The sequence below is a fragment of the Mastacembelus armatus genome, chromosome 3, assembly GCF_900324485.2.
Source record: "Mastacembelus armatus chromosome 3, fMasArm1.2, whole genome shotgun sequence".
NCBI classification, from domain to species: domain Eukaryota; kingdom Metazoa; phylum Chordata; class Actinopteri; order Synbranchiformes; family Mastacembelidae; genus Mastacembelus; species Mastacembelus armatus.
Genome location: NC_046635.1, coordinates 17365 through 36305, shown reverse-complemented (window position 1 = coordinate 36305; position 18941 = coordinate 17365). Strand labels below are relative to the sequence as shown.

Genomic DNA, 18941 nt, shown 5'->3' with positions numbered 1-18941 from the left:
TCAACAGCAGCTCCGGAAACATTTCTTGAAGAACTTCTTGAATTCAGTGTTGAAGACAGTGTAGATGATGGGGTTGAGAGCGCTGTTGACATAACCCAGCCAGGTGACAGTGCTCATCAGAGGTGGGGGGATGTTGCATGTCAAACACACAGCACGCATTGTGTGGACCACGAAGAATGGAGTCCAGCAGAACAAGAAGCAACCTGTGGAAAAATATATAGAAAGAAATAAGTTAGTCATCATGTTTCATTTATGCATTCACCTAACCTTGGCCATTTCTGATCCAGACCATGTTTTTAAAAAACTCACAGATTCACTATGAAGGTTCTTGTATCTTGCTTGCATTCATCCTGTGAATGTGTACCATAATACTGTGGAACCATATTTTGTAATATATCACAAAAATGTGGCAAAATGCATCTGTAAGTCCAAATATTATCCCCCCTCCCCTCTACCCCTCATGCCTCTCTCCATCAGAGAGGGAAATGTGAATAGACTGTTCAAACAACTGAACAACCGCAAGGCTACAGGCCCAGACTGTCTCCCCCTCCACTCTGAAGCACTGTGCCAATCAGCTGTCCCCGGTGTTCACAGACATTTTTAACACTTCACTGAAGACCTGCCATGTGCCAACCTGCTTTAAGACCTCAGCCATCATCCCAGTCCCCAAAAAGACAAGGATCACAGGACTTAATGATTACAGACCCATTGCCCTGACTTCCAAGGTCATGAAGTCTTTTGAGCGCCTCGTCCTGTGTGGTAGAAATTTCTTTAAGTTTGAGAGTTGCTAATTCTCAGAAAACAACCACAAGTGTGATGAATCATCTCAGGTTTAATCACGGGCCCGGAGAGGACGTCCTTGCAGAAGTCCTCTCCCGTTTGGGTTAAAAGACCAGTTTATATACATTTTGACAAGAAAGGGGTGGACTAATCTTGAACAGACTCCACATGTTTGTTCAGGTACTATCTTCAGTCTTCTTACCATCAAAGAAACAAATTGTTGGCAGTTATTTACAACCTTCTACCCTAAAACACTAAAACAATAAAACAGACAGAACCACATACCATGAAAGGGTCAAGCAAACATTCAACCCCCACATTGGTTTAAGTCAGTGACCATTTGCTCTGTCGTAAAATCCCACATTCCCCCCTTTTGACACAAAGTGTCAACACATTCAAGACAAGACATTAACAAAATGTTACATCATTAGTCAGGGTTTTTCTATATCTAGATCACTGTCAGTGTATGGGTTTCCCGGGGCCCAATCATTTAACTGTATTTCAGCAGTATTTGTCGATTCAGTTGGTAAGCTAACATAAAGTGAAGTGTATTCTCCTCCAAGTACTCCTCCTAACCATTTATACATCAGGGCCCGCATGCAAGTGAGTGCACATGTACAAAAACACAGGAGCATACTAAACATAATAACTACAGGGATTAAAATTTGCACAATTCCAGCACCCCAAGGACCAAACTTATCTGATAACCAATTTCTAAAACTGAAACCCGAAGATTCGGATGGCCCAAAAGCATCCCGAATCCGTTGTAATGTTGCTATAACATTTGTCATATTATCAGAATTGTCAGGAATGAGAGTGACGCAAGCATCTCCTGTCAAATTTAAAGTTAAACACAGGCCTCCAGTTTTGGCTAAAAGATAGTCTAAAGCCATTTCATGTTTTAATAATGTTAGTCTATGAGATTTGTCATTTGCTTGAAGTAAATAAAACCCTTTTATAGTCTCATTGGCAAATGCAGACATTGAATAGGTAATATTGTCAATGTGATCGGCTAAGAATGTTACACCGTACCAAGGTAACAACCCAATTCCCCATTTTTCACCTAAAGAAATACGCCAATGGAAAGCTTCAAGGGTTGAGAATTTTGCTATCTCTCGCTTCTCAATGTGGGTTACACTATGCATTAAATTAACAGGAACTAAGGCTAAGTTAACAATTGTAAGATTAACAAAATAGCAACACCCTGACCATCCTGACGGTAGGAAAAGAAATGCTCTGTTCCCACAAAGCCAATAAAAATTTCCAATAGGTGGTATACCCATATATGCAGGAGCATGAAGGTAATCATTTACTAATATTGTCTGTCCATCTTTGAAAGTGATATTAACTGAACCAGAAGCTGGCTGGTGCTCAGTCCCATGTGCAGTCATGATTGTTCGACTTGTAAGACCTGCAACAGGGTTTGTACATTGTGATATTCCCATAAACTGCCCTGTGCCATTTGAACACAAACACACCGAATGTGAAATATTTGTGGGTTGCAAAGGTACTTCCACAGGGTCAGCTATAGTAGAATTCAATGGAAATGGTGCAGGCAACATGTGATCACAAAACCAATCTACACATGATAAATAAATAGATTTCTGTTCTTGTGTATGTCCATATGCATCTGCGGTTGCACCATACCACATTCGATGGGAATATTTACAGTATTGCCTGCTGTGTTCGCTTACAGATGTATATTTTGTAAAAGACTGTACTAAACTAATAACAGGGTCCAAACAAGGGCAATGCTGTGTTTCTAATTTAAAAAGAGAATGCCAACTTTCAGGAGGACCCTGAATAGCTAGAATGTTAGAATACGGTCCGTAGAGGTTGTTTTTATGCCACTGAATGTAGGAATACCAACTATTAACATGAACAGCAGGTTGAGATAGCACTTCCTCTGCGTCAAACCCCCAAGGTTTCCACTCGGACTGTTCGAACAACTGTCTTTTGCGTCTTATTAAGAGTTCTTTGTTTGCCTGTAAGATGTCATCTTCTGGGAGTCTGGATGACATGTCTTTGGTTCTTCCTTTCGTGGTTTCGTCTGTTCTGAATGCAGTCTGAATTATGGCTGCAGTGGTGATCACTCCAGTGATGACAACTGCTAACAGCACCCACAGTCCGCGCATCTTCTCAGCTCCTCGTCGTCGTCTCATCGGTGGCACCCTGTGGGAAGGGTTTACAGTGGGATGCATGAATCCACGTATCCCTCTCTGCAATCCGAACAGCCGTTGGGGTCGTCAGTAGCACCTGGTATGGTCCTGTCCAACGGGGCTGGTTCCAATGCTTCCTCCTAAGGTCTTTAACCACTATCCAGTCTCCTGGCTGGATGGCATGGAGTTGTCCTACCACAGGCTCAGGAAGGGCAGCTTTTACCTTAGGGAAAATGAGCTTGAGAGTCTGGTTAAGTGCACAACAGTATTGTAACATCTCATCATCCATTCCTGTTAAAGTTAACTTATTCTGGGGAAAAGGCGTATTTGTCATTCGCATGGGTCGTCCAGTGAGTATCTCATAAGGAGAGAGCCCAGTTGTTTTATGTGGGCGGCCTCTCATAAACATTAGCGCTAAAGGTAAGACTTTTACCCATGACAATTGTGTTTCAGCCATTAATTTTGTAAGTTTGGTTTTCAGTGTCTGATTAGCTCTCTCAACTGCACCACCACTAGATGGATGGTATGCACAGTGTGTCTTCAAATTAATCTGAAGACTTACTGACAGACTCTGTATCACATTATTTACAAAATGTGACCCATTATCACTACTTAGTTTGGAAGGGAGTCCCCATCGTGGAATGATTTCTTTCAGTAATGCCTTTGCCACTGAAACAGCAGTAGCATTTCTGCATGGAAAACACTCAATCCATTTTGAAAACATATCCAATATTACTAAGCAATATTTGTAGCCATTGCATGGAGTGAGTTCAATAAAATCCATCATTAAGTGTTCAAATGGGCCTTCTGGTTTTGGATGCGCAGACATAGTTACTTCTAAACTTTTACCTATATTGTTAGTAGCACAAATCACACATTTTTTACAAAAATTTTCAGCAAACACTGAAAATCCTGGTGCATACCAAAATCTATTTACAATATCCACCATCCCCCCTTTTGACGCATGGTCAGGCCCATGAGTCAATTTTGCCAAGAAGGGAAATATGGATCTAGGGAGCACCGGGAGCCCAGTAGGGCTAACCCAGATACCCGAGGGAAGTTGTGTGCACCCTTTTCTTTTCCAGACAGTTTGCTCACCCACATCAGCTCCTGTCTGTAATAAGGAGACATCATCAAGGGAAAAAACATTTTCCTGAATAGACAGGGGCATCTGTAGAATTGGGGAGACAGGTGAATTTGCTGCTGCCTTAGCTGCTCCATCCGCAGTTGCATTCCCCTGCGAGATGTGATCAGTAGCACCAGTGTGGGCCTGGCATTTACACACTGCTACTGAAGTAGGGAGCAATAAGGCATTCAGAAGATTAATAATGAGAATTCTGTGAGCAATCGGTTTACCCGTTGAGGTGAGGAAACCTCTGTTCTTCCACAAAGCATGGAAGTTGTGACAAACATTAAATGCATATTGAGAGTCAGTGTAGACTGTGATGCGTTTTCCGGTACCCAAAATGAAAGCTCTGGTTAGGGCAAACAACTCTGCAGCCTGAGCTGATAAGTGAGAGGGCAATCTAGCACTTTCAATTATATCATATTCAGTACAGACTGCATAAGCCACACATGGTGCCCCATTTGATGGGTTCCTCATTGAAGACCCATCAACAAAGAATACAGCTTCAGCATTAACCAAAGGTGTGTCAAATAAATCATCACGTGGATTAGCTGTAGCTTCTACAAGCTCTAAGCATGAATGAGGCTCTCCGTCTTCAGCTGTAGGGAGCAAGGTTGAAGGGTTAAGAACAGTGCAGCGTTTGAGAGTAACATGTGACATTGTTAATAAAATATTCTGCCAGTGCATCTGTCTAGCTGGTGTAAGATGAGCTGTTTTTGCTTGCAGAATGAGAGAGTGGACTGCATGGGGGACATGTACTGTAAGAGGACTCATGGCAACAATATCAGTTGTAGCTAAGACAGCTTCAGTAGTAGCTGCTACTGCTCTCAAACATGGTACCATACCTCTCTCTGTTATAGAAAGATATTTTGAATAATAACCTATGGGTCGTTGCTTGTCACCATGTTGCTGGGTGAGGACAGCAGACATGAAGCCATTTCGTTCAGATACAAATAAATTAAATGGTTTAGTGTGGTCTGGAAGTCCTAGACAGGGTGTGCTTGACAAGGCCTGTTTTAGTTCTGTGAAAGCAGTCTCTGCAGTCAAAGTCCAAGTCAAATCGTCAGTCATGGCCAAATGTTTTCCCCCATGTGTGATGTCATTAAGGGGTTGGGAGATCTCCGCATAGTTACGAATCCATGGACGGCAATAGCCTGCTAATCCTAAAAATGACATCATTTGTTTTTTATTTCGCGGTTTTGGTACATCCAGAATTGCTTGGATGCGTTCAGGACCCAATTTGCGACCCTCCGGAGTTAAAATATGGCCAAGATAGCGCACAGATTGTGAGACAAGTTGTAATTTGTCTTTTGAAACCTTGTGGCCGTTTTCTGCCAGAAAACTTAGTAGAGACACTGTGTCTGTTTGGCATGCTAGCTTTGTTGGGGAACATATTAACAAATCATCAACATACTGAACTAGTGTGCTACCACATGGACTCTCCCAATGTGAGAGGTTTTCAGCCACTGCCACTGTGAACAGAGTAGGACTTGAAGAAAACCCTTGGGGCATGCGAGTCCATGTGTAACGTTTACCATTGAAAGTGAATGCGAACCAGAACTGTGAGTCAGGATGAACAGGAATGCTAAAATATGCATTTGCTAAATCAATAACAGAATACCAACGAGTATCCCCCGGAATTTGAGACACTAGTGTTATTACGTTTGGAACTGTAGGAGCCACTTGGTGAACAGCTGCATTCACGGCTCTGAGGTCCTGAACCGGCCTCCAACTACCATTTGGTTTCTTTACAGGCAAGATTGGGGTGTTGCAGGGTGACTGAGGACATTCCACAATAGCACCTTTATCTATCAGTGACTGAATGACAGGAGCAATGCCTTCAACAGCTTCAGGACTCAGTGTATACTGTTTTTTACAAGGCCTAAAATTAGACTTTGGCTGTACAACAACAGGAGTTGCACCTTTTATTTCCCCAAAATCAAACTTACTAGTAGCCCACAATTTGCTAGGTACTGTTGAAAGTAATGCTTCCTCATCAGCCGTCAGAGGCATAAGGAGTAACGGTTCTTTATGCTGTGAATACAACCTATGAATAGATCGTATAACTGGTACTAGGATATGTAAGGAGCAGGATGTAATGTTCAATGATTTGCAATGTAATCTACCATCACACTCTGGCTGCCAGTCTGTAGCCTCTAGGGCTGTTTTAACCCACGAACCTATATCTTCCCAGGACTGATATGGTTGCTTTGTCAATGCAATGTGTGGGACAAAACCCCTTTCTGTAAACACAGCTAATTGTGACTTAGAGAGGCTTACTACAGCTGCTGCACAGTTGTGTCCAATTAATACTGAGGTTATTTCCAGTGTGTCTTTGTCAGTTGTAGTCCAAGCTTCTTCATATGTGATATCTCTGTTTTCTGCCGAAACATGAGAAATACATTGTAGGATTGCAGGTGCCTGTGTTATCTGTGGCACCATTGAATATAATTCATCTATGTCAGGGAACTGTATGAGATCCCATGAGTAATAACAGGCAGGTTGTGACAAAGAGAAGGGATAGAGACCGGCTGTTGCACAAGTTATGTTAATGCCTGTGGGCTCACATTTAACATCAACCCTTAGTGCACACATGAGGTCTCTGCCCATTAAATTTACAGGACATACATCTGACAAAAGGAACACATGGTCACCTCTGTAATCACCAAAACATACTGTAAGTGGCTCTGATAGTGGTTCAAAACCAGGAATGCCTGATGCTCCTATTGTCTTAAGGTATTGTGTTGTTTTCTGTGCATTTGGGAGCAATTTAGATTGAATGACAGAAATCTCTGCTCCTGAATCTACTAAGAATGTTACATTCACTCCTTGTATCTTAAGAGTTAATCTAGGTGGTGTTTTTGAGTCTGATGTTAGTTGTATGTATTGATGGTATGTAACAGCTGGTCTATTAGTGTGTGGCTGTAGAACTGTATGTGTGTCTCCGTGTAGTGCGATGTCCTGACCTGCCTCCCCTGCCTCCTATGCTTGAGGAGCCTGGAACCCTGGTGAATGCACAGCAAGTCCCTGGGGCGGAGCATGTGGCCAGGGTTTCTCTTGCACTTGTGTGTCCTGTGAAGTCCTCCTCCTGTCTGTAGGACAGTTACGGGATATGTGTCCATATCCGTCACAAGTGTAACACCGTACTTCTGTGTTAGGCTGTCCTCTCTGACGCTGATCCTGCAGAAATTTTCGGCCTTTTGGAGTGTAGTGTCGTGGCCTCAGGCCCCTTCTGAGGGTTTGCGTTCCCTGTTGGTAATACATCAACTGAGCAGTTTGGAGAGTCTTTACCTGGTTCATGTGAGCCTCCACTCGGTTCCTTTCTGCGTGTAAGACATGTGTCCATACATTTGGCAAAGTCTCTGTTTCCCAGCCTACACATGATGTCATCACGCAGCTCCTTAAGCCAGGATAAAGACCATTTACTAATGCAGTTTTCAACAGGTGGGTGTATGCCGCATTACCTGGGTCGATTCCTGAATGCGCAGCGAATACCGTTTCCATGCGGGTGCGATAATCAGCTGCTGACTCCCCCTCTTTTTGTCTGGTATTGTGAATCTCAGGCCAGCAGACTCTCAAAGGAAACGCAGTTCGTACAGCATCATACAGGGTGTCCATCATGGTGGTGAACTGTTGGGACCCCACTGTTGCCGTGGTTGACCATGTTGTGGGTCTGATGTTTGCCCACCGGAGTTTGAAAAACCTGCGACACACAGCTTCTACTTCCTGTAACGTAGGGTTATACATAGTGAGTAATTGCTGCATTGCTGTTACCCATTTCTCACCGCCAGTTTTTTGGGGGTCCGGTAGTTCATCCGCAACCTCCTTCAGTTCATCTGGCTGCCATGGTCTGTAGACGAGCACTTCTGGATTCCAGTTGGCCTGTGCCTGTGCGTCTTGTGGCATAGGCTGAGGGTTAGGGAACGTCATCATGGGCATCTGGTGTATTTCCCCTTTGTTGGTCTGGCTCCTCAGCCAGTAGTCAAACGTAGCTGCTAGGGGAGACTTTGTTCTGCTCAAAGGATCAGGTGAAATTTGAGTTTTTTTCTCAGTCTGGGTTTTCGCTGGTTGAGGGGTTATGTAAAGAGAAGACAGGTCAGGATAGAGTTGCTCAGATTCACTTTCTTGTTCTTCGTCTGAGCTTCCCTGTGACTGGGCACTTGCTGCTGCAGCCACCTGGGCTCTGATAGGCTGTGCTGCTGCTGGACCCCCCACGGGCATAGCGACAGCATATGGAGGAGGCAGGTTACCCTTTCTTACTCTACGTTTCTGTTTTCCCTTTTTAACTTCCTCACCATCAGACTTTGCTAAGTTTACCATCAACCCTGCAGTGGATTTCTTTTCTTTCACCTCTGCCTCCCTTTCCCATTTCTGGAAAGAGTGCCAATTTATTTTCTTCCCTTTTCTTTTCTTTGTCACTTCCGCTTCTCTTTCTTCCAACAATATTCTACACCGCTTCAAACAGTCTGTGCTAAGTGTGCCTTGCAATGGAAACACCCCTTCAGTAATGGCGTGCCATAGTGGAATCTCCTCAACTGCACATTTACCCCATTTCTCTGTCATTATTTTAGCAGGGCCTGTCAGAGGGTCAGGTAGGATTTCTAATTTCCCCGGATTATTCCCCATGTTCCTAGACTCACTGGGACTGGTGCTTACACTTTCATTGGGCTTATAACACACACACAATAAATTCTCATTCACTCTGATCTTCCCATCTCATCGTATGGTCGGATCTTATCAGACAAACACTAACTTTGGGTAACTTTCTTCAGCCAGGTAGTTTGTATGACACTTTCGTTCCGAGCAACGTACCCTTACTGTACACACATTGTGCATACAAGACACTGAAGGAGTCACCACAAAGCTTATAAAATTATCACCACATTCACACGCCCAATTTATTTTATGGGATGATTTCTAAGAATAATAGACAATAATACCCTCACTCCTCAGAAACAATAATAGCTTACTCCTCATTACTTACTTCTCAGTAACAACATTAACAATAACAGCTTACTTTTCATAAACAACAATATCGTTTTCCATTAACAATCATAGCTTACTTCGTCAGTACTGTCTTAATTTTTTCATGTTTGCCACGTACGGGTCGTTTCCTTAATAAACCATATGGCTTCCCGAAGGAAGACTTACGTTTGTAATCCTCAGCCAGTGGGGTTTTCTCGTTGTTTTTTTATTCTTTTTTGGTTTTTGTTTTTTAGGATTATTTTTTCATCATCTGGCGTCTGTCCCGCAGACACACTGGTCTCATTACCAGGAGGGATTACAACGATCACGTGATTACCAAACACACACCTAGGGTTTTTCTTTAACGCAGACCAAAAACATACCAAAAAACATACAGAAGAAATGATTCATAACACTGTACTCACTCAGTAAATGAATGGAGCATCCACTGTCCGCCACCCGTTCTGACCTCAGGCGGGATCCAGGTCCTCCGTTTGTCGGAGCGGAATTTTCCCTGTGTTTAACTTTTACCACCGGTGGTTTCCTTCGGTCTAGAACAGGCAACAGTCAGTGGCATGTCCATCCCATCCTCGTCGCCAAATTGTGGTAGAAATTTCTTTAAGTTTGAGAGTTGCTAATTCTCAGAAAACAACCACAAGTGTGATGAATCATCTCAGGTTTAATCACGGGCCCGGAGAGGACGTCCTTGCAGAAGTCCTCTCCCGTTTGGGTTAAAAGACCAGTTTATATACATTTTGACAAGAAAGGGGTGGACTAATCTTGAACAGACTCCACATGTTTGTTCAGGTACTATCTTCAGTCTTCTTACCATCAAAGAAACAAATTGTTGGCAGTTATTTACAACCTTCTACCCTAAAACACTAAAACAATAAAACAGACAGAACCACATACCATGAAAGGGTCAAGCAAACATTCAACCCCCACATTGGTTTAAGTCAGTGACCATTTGCTCTGTCGTAAAATCCCACACCTGTCCTACCTCAAGGACATTACAGACCCTCTCCTGGACCCCCTACAATTTGCCTACAGAGCCAACAGATCTGTGGACGATGCTGTGAATATGGCCCTCCGCTTCATTCTCCAGCATCTGGACTCCCCAGGATCCTATGCCCCCCCCTCCACCGTCTGGTGTCATAGTGCAGCACCAACAACCTGGAGCTCAACTCCCTCAAAACACTGGTGATGATTGTGGATTTCAGGAAGGACCCATCCTCCCTCCACCCACTCATCCTCTGCGATACTCCGGTGACCTCTGTTGAGTCCTTCCACTTCCTGGGTACCACCATCACCCAGGAGCTCAAATGGGGGCAGAACATCAGCTCCCTCACCAAGAAGGCTCAGCAGAGGATCTACCTCCTGTGGCAGCTGAAGACGTTTCACCTCCCTTCAAAGATGCTGGTGAACTTTTACACTGCAATTACCGAATCCATCCTGACATCCTCCATCACGGGTCTGGTGTGCTGCAGCCACAGCCAAAGATAAGGCCAAACTGCAGCATGTCATCCACTCTGCTGAGAAGGTGATCGGCTGCAGTCTCCCATCTCTCCAGGAGCTGTACATCTCCAGGAACCAGAGACGTGCAGCAAAGATCGCAGCTGACCCCTCTCATCCTGGACAAGAACTCTTCCAGTCCCTCCCCTCTGGCAAGAGACTCCAGTCCATCAGGACCAGGACCTCACGCCACAAGAACAGTTTCTTCCCTACTGCAGTCAGCCTGCTGAACGGTACCCCAGTCACCCCTATGTGACCCCCCCCCCCAAACTACAGTCAGTCACTTTTCACTTTAACACTCTTAAAGTGCACTACACTTCACACTCTTCACTTTTCTGTATATACCATAGTATTTATTTTATTTTTATTCTTCTTTCTAGTTTATTTTAAAACTATGTACATACTCCATACCTGTATATATGCTTGCTCCAGACACCAAGACAAATTCCTAGTACTGTAAAGTGTTCTTTTCTGTGCCTGGCAATAAAACCGATTCAATCCGATTCAGAATCAGATTATCCTCAACAATTATTTTCTTTCTCATCTCATCTCATCTCATCTCATCTCATCTCATCTTTTATTTAAATCTGATTGAAAATGCCAGCAATATTGAAGAGAATAGCTTTGAAATATCATCACAATCCACCAATTTATCACCACTTCTAAGGGGCAAAAGAGCTTTAGGTTTTTTTACAGTTAACAAAGGCATACAAATGTGCATGACAATAGACCTTTTAACTTACACACCTTTCAGGAAGAACAGACTGTTGTTTAAATGAGGTGTAGGTAATAACGCCTTTAATGAGTATAAATGTACAAATAATGCCAGGTCTGTCATTGGGACATAGCTTAAGTTGTGCTATAACTACGTAATGAAACCATCCTAATAGTCCAGCTTATGAAATATTTTTGAAAGTCATATCTCCTAACATTCTCCTATTCATTTCCACTTTTCTCTTCCTGTGATTTGTCTTATTTCATTTGCCTTGTGTGTTTCATTGTGACTTGACAGTGTGACTCTAAAAGTTCCATGACTGCACTGGGTTCATTAGAGTTAAAGCAGAAATGTATATCGCTGTCACATAATTTTAACTTGGGACATTACTGCTCAAGGGTGTTTAATACACTTTGGATTTCTCAACTTTTTGACTCAACTTCACACGTAATAAATCATTCATTTTAGTGCCAGCGTTCACAAAGAGGATAAAGACACAGGAGCAGAAAATTATTCTCTGAACCTTTTCTATATGAACTGACCACACAGGAACAGGAATTGGAAGATAATTTTGGCCTTACTGGTCTGTTTAGAGACCCCAGTGTGAAAACTTGATTTAAAGCCCCTCTAAAACTTATCTGATGCTCCTCTGGTTACCTTCAGCCTTCATGAACAAATACTAGTGAACTTTTGTGTTGAAGGGGTTGAGCTGAAAATGATAACTCACCTTGTTTTCCTCCAATCAGTAAAGACTATGAATAACTGTGCCACATCTGAGTGGTTTGCTGGCTTTGTGTTGAGAGTTTGTTGGATGGGGCTCATGTCTTTCTTTAGCTCTTCTAAGGAGAAGCTCTCTGCTGATGATCAGGCATTATAACACTTTTCTATATGGGGTTCTTAAGGGGGAATAGTAACTGAATGGGGGCTTTGTCTACAAAGCCTCTGAACAGGTGATTCAGCTCAGTAGGTCATGTTGTATTGCTGTTCTGCCTCGTGGTGCCTGAAATTAGTTCTTTGTCATCGTCCTCCGCAGCTTATCTGTACATGCACCCCCTGTTCACTGACCCCTGCATTCTGCACCTGCAGTGATGACAACATAGTATCTCAAGTACTAATGCTAGGACACTGCTACAGTATAAGTATAATAAATAAGCAAATTAGCATCATTTTACTTACATGCTTACACATTTTAAATAAGAGGCTTTACACTGCATGTGCAAAGGATTTTGTGTTGCTTTTACTTAATCTGAGTGCTTTAATTTCAGTAATGAGCTCATATCACTACATGCACACCAAAAAATTAAAGTTGCAAATCTAAAGTTTCTTATTTACATAAATTATGCTTTTACACAGTGTATAACAGTTACAGAATCAACATCCATTAGTTCTACAGTCTGTGTGCAGGAGAGATGGTGTGACTCTAAGATCTTGTGTTGCATAATAATTGGATTGAAGACTCTAAGCTATATGGTGCTGCCTGTTGACAGACGGCACTCAGGGTGACCTGCATGAATGTCAGCAGACTCACTGTTACCTGAGCTGCAACATAAACATTAACTGTGAACACAAACAGGAAAGGCTAATGTACTGTCTATTCTCTAGTAAAAAAGGGCAATTTTATCTTCCAAAATGTGTAAGTTAAACATTTCCCAGAAACCAAAAAGTGTAAGAAAAATTGGGAAACTAAATTTACATTCACAGAGCAGAGATGCTGTTGGGATCGAAAATATACGTTTGTAAGGAAGGTTTGCCTATAATTTATTGGCTGATCCAGTTTGATTAATAGGCACCACACACACAGATAACACTAATTATAACTGCTGCAGTGCCAATTTTCCACCAAGGAATAATTATCATATTGAACTGTTCAGCACTCAAACACTTCACCTGCTGTCAGAGGCAATTTTACTTTCATTTCCAGCTTCAGCTAATAAACAGGCAACTAAAATGTAGAAGAAGCCATTATGAAAGATACTTACACTTAGGGTTGTTGTGGCACAAAGGCCCTTGGCAACAGAGGGAACAATATTTTAGTTTAAAAAAACTTATATGTCGGAAAGCCTCTTTTGTAATTAAACAAGCACCAAAAAGGGATTCATCAAATGAGACACTTGAAATAATTACTAAATAATTACTGTGATTTGTTTGGCTCTTAGAAATCACACAAAGACAAAGTCAGACAGTCACTGGGTGCATCAAACTGCTGTCAAGGTGTACAAATGATAAGATATAGAACTGAGACTACTATGAAAATTGCACTGAAAAAATGCCCTAGCAACTGTACAATGTGATGATCATGTAACTGACATACAACATATAGATCATTTAATGCTATTAGTATTTTTTTTAAGCCAACACCTCTGGTTGTCACTTTTGCTTGTTTTATTTTTACAATAACAATTTAAAGTGGTACTTTCAACGATTTTGTGTATGAAGTGTCTGTTTAGCACACCACAGCCTGTAAAATGAGTTGTAACATGTCTTTGTGGCTCTGCAGGAGTTTTGTCAAGTCTTGGATAATAACTCTGATTATATAAAAATGATGTTATCAAGGCTTCAAAGACTGACTTTCAGCACACAGCTTGCAATACAAACTGGCATCATGGACTTGGAAAGGTGGAGTATTTACCAGGAAGACAGTGTGTAATGTAAGATGCTACTGAGTTCCATTATCCAGTGTTTTTGGAGCTTGTAGACCAAAAGTATGACCATCATAGTCACTGCTGCTATTAATTTAATCAGTTTTTTTAAAAATCACTCATGTGAGTTCCCTTTTTTGGGAAACATAATACTAAATCACTGGAATAGTTCCTTTACAAATTTTCCAAGTACATGGCATACAAGAACCCCTTCAGTAATGGGCCCAGACTAGATTTGAAGGAGATGACACTCGTAACCAGCCAGAAGTCATGGTATGGTTCCATTATCCTTCTGCTCTTGCCTGTGATGCACACTGACTGAAGAACCATTTTGCAGGTGAGAGGTAATTTTCCCAAAATGTGTTACATGCAAGCTTCAATTTGGAACATGAGGTTATTTTATCCCAGTTAAAAGTGAGCCATCCTTTGGAACCAAAAAAAAAACAAAAAAAAACAGATAAGCCCAAATATACTGTAGCTGTATAACCTATGGATGTTGCTTTGTACTAAACTTTCTGTTATTCACAGCAAATCAGCTGAGGAGTCAGGTTTCTACAGATAAATACATAATTTACATGGCCTGTTCAATCTGTAATATTTATTCATTATATTTAGTTGTTGTAAATACGTTTTCGGGTGTAACAGGCAGACAGGGAGAACATGAACACTCACCTACTACAACAGGTAACACCCTCATGGCTTTCCGCTCCCTGGTGTTAATCTTGGCTCTCTTCTTCTGCTGCTGCTGGCTGAATATAACTGTGGGCACCGAGTTCTCTCTGTACTGCCGAGGATAAGGAATCTCCTGCTGTATGTCGTCATCAGTATCATCCAGCCGAGACTGAGCCAAGTCTCTCTCGATGATCCTGGGCAGAGGCATGGGCAGAGGTCCAGGGATGGTGCCCGCCAGCGGGGGGAGGGCAGTGGCGACAGCAGCATGCTGCAGTTTCCTGCAGGCCTCAATGCTGCTGCGTAGTTTGGCTTTACGCGCCTCCTCCCAGTGTTGCAACCCACGGAAAACCCCAAAGTAGAGCAGGACCATAATGGGGCAGGGGATGAAGAAGGAGCAGACAGATGAATAAACCACATAGTTGTTGTCCTCTAGTTTACACTCACTGGGGTCACGGTTAGGCACGTTGTTGATGCCAAAGATGACAGGAGAGGCCACGGCCAGGGCCAGCAGCCAGGTCGCTGACAGCAGGATAAGCTGACGATAGTCCACATGCTTACGGTTGTAATTTAGAGGTATGGACACTGCAATGAACCTGCAAAAATAAAGCAAGAACATGTCTGATAGGCACTTTTATTATAGTAACAACTACTGCTTTCTTAGTCTTTCAACTAGGCTGAATTTACCAAATACCAATAAGAACTGAGTCATTCCAAGGGTATAACCTCTCATTAAATAGTTATCAATCATCTCTACTTACGTCTGTAATCCCTGGTCTGTAATTTCAACAATTAAGAAGACATATAAAATTCCTGTAAATGATTTTGAATGCTAAAGTCAAAAACTGACAAAACTTCTACAGCCTAGGAGAAATTATTAAACTACCTGACTAATCCATTCTGTCTTATTTTTCAGGCTATTGAGACAAAGTAAGAAAACCTCAACACTGTAAAACAACCATTACAGTTTTTGATAATAGCTGTAGTTCTAACAGAGTTTTCTAACAACTCAACCCAAACCACATGTTTGGTTCAATTGTTTCAATTCTAGAAAGAGGTGGCACTACTGCTGTATAAAAACTGTTGATTTTCTAACAATCTTGAACTGGGACACCAACACAAATTCCCTGAGTTTACAGTAGAATAAGTAACCAAAATATCTGTGGTTTTGTCTATGAAATTATTAATTTTGTTTAAAATTTGAGAAACTCCCCTTATTCCCATATAAACCGAAACCAGACAAACACACACATACCTGTCCACACTGATGGCACAGAGGTTGAATATTGATGCAGTACACAGCATCACATCCATGGTCATCAAACCGTCGCACATCATCATGTCCAAGGACCAAACTCCACCCTGAAACTACATGCACACAGGACAGAAAAACACAACACCACCACTCCATTAGCTGCCCCAAATATCAGTGTAAATATCTGTAATCCTCTTGTTCTTGCACCACTGCAGCTCATGTTGAGACACACATTCCTTTAACACAACTCTGTCTCCTTTCTCCTGTTCTGACATTTGGTCAGCTTTAAGCTTTCTGCCTGACTTTTTTTTTATCCAGTATGTGATGAACAAGTGTGACACTCAGTAGATTAACTGACTGCAACCACTACCATAGGTAATAAGATCACAAATGTGGCTAATTAAGGAGGACTTAAAGGGAAGCCTCGGCAGGGCTGAGCCTCAGATGTTGAGACAGACATACAAGTATATAGGAGGCACTGCTAAATACTGGTGATTACACCATTTAAACATTACTGTTGTCTGAAAATACTGATTCATGTACCACACCTCTCCTAATAAATACCATAGTCACCTATATTGGGCAATACCAGGACCAGCAATATCTCACCTTCAATACCATGACTCAGGTGAGACCCTTGAGCAAGGGCGCCACAGCATTGGCTGTTTCACCAACCCTCACCCTGCCCACTGTGTTCACGGTGTGTGTGTGTTCACAGCTGTGTGTGCACCTTGGATGGGTTTAATGCAGGGCACAAATTCCAAGTATGGGTCACAATACTTGGCCACAAGTCACTTCACTTTCACTTATAGGAAATGACATAGACAAAACAGCTCTCAAAAATACTTGAAATATGCAGTTTTACTTGAAAGTTGTGTAAATTATTAGAGCCCCTGACTGTGTAAACTGCTACTTCTGCTTTGTTCACACAGGTTGTGACAGGTTACAGTCATGGACACATTATGTGAGAGGCACAGATATGTAAAACACTTGCTGCCGATTCCTGCAAAAAAGCAGCATAGACTGAAAGATACCCAAAACAACTCAAAATGATGCAGTGATTTTGTCTCTTTGTTGCATGTCTTGATAAGTTTGTATCTTTGTAGTCATTTTGTGTTTCTTTGCATTCATTTCCAGTTTCTTTGTAGTCATTGTCCCTGTGATGATTTTCATTTCTTTATAGTCATTATAAATTTGTTTGCGTGTTTGTAGTCACTGTGCATGTCTTTGTACCTTTTTAGTTATTTATTTTGCATCTCATGTTCCATGTCTTTGTGGTCATTTTGCATCTGTTTATAGCCATGTGGCATCTTTTTTTCGGGTTGTTTTCACTCAGCTGTCATTTTTGTCTCCTTTTAGTCATTTTGCATGTCTTTGTAATTGTTTTAATGTACCGTTGTTCTGCTACAAAACTGCAGCTGAGCTTCAATATGAAGGTGACGATGGAGGTGCCACTGAAGTGCTGCTCCACTCTGACACTGCTCTCCACGGATATTAGCCTACAGCAAACTATAGAAAAAAATTAACTCAGTCCAGGGACCCTCTGACCCCTAAGGCCTCTGGATTTGTACACTTCATTCAGTCGGTTCTTACCTCTGCATAAACGAAGAGTGGCAGAACCAGCACTGCCAGCATCAAGTCTGCAAACGCCAAACTGACTATGAAATAGTTTGTTGTCGTTTTTAAAGCCTTCTCCAAATAAACGCTAAGACACACAAGCACGTTCCCCGCGGCAATGATCACAATCAGCAAAATGCCAAATATGAGCGCCAGGAAATTGTATTGTGTGACTGCAGCCCCAGGCAGTGCGTCCTTGCTAAAATCGGTGGAGTTGTCCGACATGTCGCCGGTATTGCGCCGTACGCCGAAGACTGACGGGCTCCTTGTCCGACGGAGAACGCCTCTCTCCCATGTAGTTTTCATCTATGACTCGTATCCAGCAGCTCATAAATAGGCTGTAGGGTTGCAGGTGAAGTCGACGTGTGCCCGTAAGGACGCTCATCTGAGGCGTTCAGCGTCCGCACCGTTCCCGGTGCGTTTCAGCTCTCCAAACGCAAAGCCACACAACCTACAGAAACCAGATCCCACTTTATCCAGCACTCATTTTACTTTTCTTTTCCATTAACTGGGCTGTTTCCCTTCCCTGTTCTCAGCCTGCTCCTGAAGGAATAAGTTTAGCAGAGCAGACGAATCAAAAGGCAGCGGCTTAAATCCATCCGCACAAATCTTGTTTACTGACGCTCTGCTGTCGTATTCACAGTCACAGCATGATGGCATATCAGCTGTGTACAGCAAGAAACAATAGTTAACACAATGTTTTTCATTTTGAAGCCATCTCATGTCACCAAGCAGAATAAACAAAGCCATGATGTCTGTAGGTTTGCACTGAAAGATATTCCTTGAGACTTCTAGGGTGCACAGGAAATATTTTTAAAGTTGTATTTTAAAAAATATCCATCCATCATCTATACCCCCTTATTCCTAACCAGGGTCCCAGGTCCCAGCTCTTTTTGGGTGAAAGGCAGGGGTCCACCCTGGACAGGTCACCAGTCCAGTCAAACAACCTCACACACTCACACTCACTCCTATGGGCAATTTAGAGTCACCAATCAACCTGACATGCATGTTTTTGGACTGTGGGAGGAAACCAGAGTACCTGGAGAAAACCCACACAAGCACAGGGAGAACATGCAAACTCCACACAGAAAGGCCCCTGATGGGTTTCAAACCAGGAACCCTAGTACTAAACACTAATCCACTGTACTGCCCTATTTTGAAATGTAATCTTTTAATATATATTTTTTATTAAATAAAAGTCTGGGATTGTTTCAAACTTAAAAACGACAACAACATGGTGCAATGTGTGCTTGTTGTAAAGTAGAACTGGTGTAACACAACGGCACTTTGTCAATGCTTCAACATTTGGACAGGAAACATCCGGTTGGAAACAAACATGTGTCTCACCCAGCGGAGCCAACACGAGGTAACGTCACTGTAAGGTAACATGTCGTTTACACAATAGTATTATTATTTAAAAATACAAAAGTGTATTTAATCCGATTACTCGAGTAATCGCCGAAATATTCGGTAGAATACTCGACTCCCGAAATGATCGGTAGGT

General features: G+C 42.3%; 1 pseudogene; it reads right to left on the bottom strand.

The window, feature by feature from the left end:
• On the bottom strand, positions 1–17822 carry LOC113138074 (D(4) dopamine receptor-like; annotated as a pseudogene).
• Positions 17823–18941: the final 1119 nt, after the last annotated feature.